We start from the raw sequence: 5,767 nt of genomic DNA on the forward strand, positions 1-5,767 counted from the left end.
TTTGTTGGATCTTTGTGTGGTTTAGGTATCAGAGTAATTGTGGCCTCATAGAATGAATTGGGTAGAGTACNTTCTGTTTCTATTTTGTGGAATACTTTGAGGCGAGTTGGAATTAGGTCTTCTTTGATAGTCTGATAGAATTCTGCACTAAACCCATCTGGTCCTGGGCTTTTTTTATTTGGGGACTATTAATGACAGCTTCTATTTCTTTAGGTGATATAGGACTAAAGGTCATATAGGACAGGTCATTAGTCTGATCCTGATTTAACTTTGGTACCTGGTATCTGTCTAGGAATTTTTCCACTTCATCCAGGTTTTCCAGTTTTGTTGAGTATAGCCTTTTGTAATAGGATCTGATGATGTTTTGGATTTCCTCAGGGTCTGTTTTCAGCTTCTTCTATGACCTTACCTGTTATTTCTTTATGACAGCTTTTTTATGCAACTGTAAGTTGGGCATTGATGCCTCCTGTCAGTGTAGGAAACACTCTCTCTTCAAAGGGCATAGGAGATAGTTTGTCCTGCAGTGTTAGCAAGCATGGTCATCGGCTTAGGGCAAACAGAAGAAACCTCTGCTGTACCCCTTAGATACTATCTTGTGACATTCTTAGCTTTTGGTTGGTGGAGGCTAGGGAACTTTTCATACATCCCAAAGGTTTCACCTAGTAGCTACAAGGATCACACTCCAAAGAGGACAACACATGGCTGTTTAAGGACCTAAGACAACCCAAGATAATGTGGCTCTGGACCTGCAACACCCCAACATTTCTACAGTCATCAAAGTTCTAATTTGTCAGGTTTGTAGAATATTCTGTGCTTGCAGCACCTCAGGAACTTCAGTTAACAGATTCCTGTGCTGATATATTCACAGAGCTGCACAAATATCAGTTACCTTATCTATTGTTTTGCTATTCGATTTATATCATATTGCTAGTATGAAATAGGCTGTGTTTGGTGTTCTTACCATAAAAGTCAACATACGCTTCATGCCCAGGCATTTCCCCAACTGCTCATTCACAACAGTACTGATCAGCACCGATATACTGCCACCTGACTCCTAGTTTTGGTGTGGGGATTAAGTGAAATCAGTACACAAAGTGTTTTTAGCAAAACACTAGGGGCAGAAGAGGGAATGAATATGATTGCTATTATTAGTGGCCCAGGTGCCCTTTCTCTTTCTAGTCTCACACACTGCCCAGTCCTCTCTAACCCAGATCTAGTGCTTGATAATTGAGACCCACAAAGTTAAGTCCCTTTGGGTAAAGACCTTGCCAACTCCTCCCATTTGCCTGTGACTTCGCCTCAGTCTTGCATGAGGCACTGAGGATACAAAGATGATGACATAAGTTGGTGAGATGGGATACAGTAAAACCTGTGTACCAAGAAACCCATTGGTAATCAGGATACCACTAAGCCTACAAGGGTGACTTTTACCAACAGTGTAGAAATTACATTAGAAGGCAAAGTGTTGCCCGTATTGCCAGTCTGGCCATCTGCAAAAAGCCTTCAAGGGAACCTCAGCTGCAAAATGGAACCACCTTCTCTAGGATGACATAATCATTAGGCACGCAAGGCATTTATTCCCATTCCTCTTCTACCTGCCCTGATGGTCCTACCTTAAGGCTGGTAGCATACTTCCCCACTGGCAAGGAAGGTTGTATGTTTGCTGCCTCGAAACCAGAAATGTGTAGCATCGAGTCTGGACCCTCGCCAAATTTCTACAGGGCATTAGCAACAAACTGGTGAAGCTCATTAAAAAAGAGAGAGAGAAACCTATAACCATTAAAAGCCCATTAAGCAGCCTGTCATTTTGTAGAGCTAAATAGCCCACAGTAATCAAAAGCATATGAACCCCAGCTGGGATACCCAGTGAATTGTTTCGATTTAGGGGAGAATTCATCAAGAAAGATTGTTCTTGGGATTGAGTTGATTTTTCTCCTTCAGTTCCTGGCCCCATGTTCCATTATAATTAAAGTGATTGATGCACCTCCCAGACAGAGGTGAGCAGTGACCACCAGAGCCAAAACATCTGCCCTTCCAAGCAAACAGCTAATACAAAACTTTAGTGAAAAGGCACGTACATAACTTGAGGTCCCCCATCCCAGTGTCAATTAAGTATGGCACAGTCAACTCTCTGCTGCCTGGCTGGTTTATGTCTGGGTTATCTGTAAAATTTCCCTTTTCAGCCTAGAGAAACTTTTATCCATGTACAAATTATGTTACAGAAACAAAAGAATCAAGTATAGGAGGTGCTTCCCTGAAATAGGAGCTACATGATCCAGCCATCGGTTAATGAAAAACTTAATGCACAGGGATTGACCCTTGCTAATTTTAGCACCACAGGTTCGGTATTTCAGAGTTGCCACAATCCTTCCACATCCTGGGCCACTTTCCCTTGATTCACAGAGGAGGCCCTGCCAACCAATTCATTGCCAACTGGGGCCTCCATCCATAAACATCCATGCAGTGAGGAAAGAGGTAAAACCCAAACAGGTGCAGTATGATATTGGTTAGTATTGGCAATTCTGTCCACAAGCATAGAAAGAAAGGAGAGAAAGTTAATGATTCAATGCAGTTGTAAACAAAGTCTATAGGAGTTGTTTCTGCATGCTTTTATAGCCCATCATGACACTAGATAAGTTGATAAAAATGAAGGTTAACATTTCAATTTAATATAAAGCCTATGGAAAACAGTCACACAGACCCTTTAGATATTTTATCATTACTTAAAAAAAAAAAAAAAAAAAAAAAAACTCTCTCCTCCAAAATCCAAGAGTCTGATTTAAAAACAAGTTACATACAAGTTACAAACAAGTTATATACAAGAATGTATAATCAACATTCCCCCCCCACGCCCACATTCCCCTGCATTCTCCAGCATTGCCCTAGAGGAGTGTATTCTCTTGCACCCCTCTAGTGGTTTTGGCGTGCTGTGTATTAATGCTATTCTTCAAGGGCCTTGAAATGTTAGATTTCTCCTGGTGTCCGCCTCCATTGCTTACTAAAAGTCACCAGTGGGGTGTCTGGTATCTTTCTCTCTGTGTTACCTTACAGTCCTGGCAACTCAGAGCCTCCCTAACATGCCCACCCCCACCCACCCACCCACCCACCCCCCCACACACACAGTATTGATGGTGTGATCTTAGTGTTTCCAGGCTCAGCATTCCAGCCTCTCAGAATCTGCCTGCGCTAAATTCACCAAGCAATTAATGAGCTCATATGCTGTCCACACAAACTCATTTGCCATGGAAATGAAAACAAATTGGCGTCCACTTGAACTGAACTTGCTTAAGCACAATTGCGGATGACACATATGGATGGTCTTCACAAACAGAATTGCTCCTGCATCTGGCAGAGGCCCTCCAGCCTCTTCTCAGATCCTACATCTATTTCTACCCATCCCACCAGACATGGCTATCCCTTCCACTATCCCAAAAGGCCCTTGTAGAGCATCAGATCCAGCCCAGAGACCTACCCTTCTGAATCTTGGGATTTTTATGTTTAAATTATCTTGCGTTTTAGACCAGTTAAAGCAGTAATTTAACTTGTTGGTACATAAAAGGTTCCCACCTATCAGGTAAACTCTTAGAGGGGACTGCAGTGCTTATTTCGTATAGCACAGGAACAGAAAGAATAGCATGAAAATGGGACCTTAGGCTTCGCTGAGCGGGGCAAAGCCAAGTGGAATAGAGGAAGAATGAACTTTGTACAGTTACCTCCTGGATGGGAAATGAGACCATCTCTCAACCCAGAATTGACAGAATATGCTCCTGATTACTCTACATAAAGCTAGGGAACCTGGGGAGATGTAGCCTGTTGCTGGACAAGGGGGTCTCTGACCTATATGCTCTTTCATCTTTGAATGCCTAATCGTGAAGGAAAAATAAACATATAAAAGGCCATAAATCGTCCTACAAAAATAAAGTCCTCTTCTTAATGGCTAATTGCTAATGCACTACGTTGAATTCCAGACACTTACAAAACCTTGTCAGATTCCTACTCCTTTGCAGCCTTGACCTCAGCCCCTCCCAGAGTCGAGGAAGCTGCAGAGCCTTTTCTCTGTTGGTGAAGTTCAGTGAGGGGTACTTGCGTTAGATGTTTTCATGACTGTGACAGACAGAACAGATAAACAGTTGGAAGGAGAAGACTGATCTGGGCTCACGACTCTGAAATGTTTTAGTCTGTGGTCAGATGGCTCCTTGTTTGTTGGCCAGAGAAGAGCAGAAATGTCATAGAGGAAGAGCACAGTAGCAGAAAAGGATTCCTAACAGTAGCCATTGAGCAAATAGAACAGTCACGATGGGCCCAGGAACAGGTAACTCCTCAAAGACATTCCTTTAGCGGTGTGCCTCCTTCAGCCATGTCCCACCAGCTTCCTTCTGCTGTCTCTCAGGAAGGCCACCATGATATCAACCTAGCAAGGGGTGAGTCCATTGATAAGGAGAGAGCCCTCGTGAGCCAATCTCTTCTCAAGAGCCCTATCTTTGAACACCATTACATTAGAAATCAGGCCATTCACACCTGAACTTTTTGAGGAAGTGGCCAAAGCAGACTTTTAAAACTAGACCATAGCCTTGTATTTGTAGTAGTGGCATGAAAAGAAATACACACTTTCAAATAATTTCAGTGTTCTATGAGCCTCTTGTACCTTGATGTACTCTGGCACCTCTTGGACACTCTAGGTTTGAAATTTTTCTTCTGTAATTTTATTGAAAATATTCTTTGTGCCTTTGATACAGACTTCTCCTTCTTCTGAGACCATAACCCAAAGGTTGGGTCTTTTCACACTGTTGTTTTCCAGAGTTCTCCCACATTCTGTTCATATTTTTTTCAATTTTTATTAGGTATTTACTTCATTTACATTTCAAATGCTATCCCCAAAGTCCCCTATACAGTCCCCACTCCCTGCTCCCCTACCCACCCATTCCCACTTCTTGGCCCCGGTGTTCCCCTGTATTGGGGCATAAAAAGTTTGCAAGACCAAGGGGCCTCTCTTCCCAATAATTGCCAACTAGGCAATATTCTGCTACATATGCAGCTAGAGACACGAGCTCTGGGGGTACTGGTTAGTTCATATTGTTGTTTGACCTATAGGGTTGCAGACCCCTAGAGCTCCTTGGGTACTTTCTCTAGCTCCTCTATTGGGGGCCCTGTGTTCGATCCAATAGCTGACTGTGACCATACACTTCTGTGTTTGCCAGGCACTGGCATAGCCTTACAAAAGACAGCTATATCAGATTTTTTTCAGCAAAATCTTGCTAGCACATGCAATACTGTCTGCTTTTGGTGGATGATTATGGGATGGACCCCTTGGTGGGGCAGTTTTTGGATGGTCCATCGTTTTGTCTCAGCTCCAAACTTTGTCCCTGTAACCCCTTCCATGGGAGTTTTGTTCCCAATTCTAAGGAGGGGCAAAGTCTCCACATTTTGGTCTTTGGTCTTGTTGAGTTTTATGTGTTTTACAAATTGTATCTTGGGTATTCTAGGTTTCTGGGCTAATATCCAGTTATCAGTGAGTGCATATCATGTGTGTTCTTTTATGATTGGGTTGCCTCACTCAGGATGATACCCTCCAGATCCATCCATTTGCAGAGGAATTTCATAAATTCATTGTTTTTAATACCTGAGTAGTACTCCATTGTGTAAATATACCACATTTTCTGTATCCATTCCTCTGTTGAGGGACATCTGGGTTCTTTCCAGCTTCTGGCTATTATGAATAAGGCTGCTATGAACATAGTGGAGCATGTGTTCTTATTACCAGTTGGAA

This window comes from Mus pahari, chromosome 13 (assembly GCF_900095145.1).
Source record: "Mus pahari chromosome 13, PAHARI_EIJ_v1.1, whole genome shotgun sequence".
NCBI classification, from domain to species: Eukaryota; Metazoa; Chordata; class Mammalia; order Rodentia; family Muridae; genus Mus; species Mus pahari.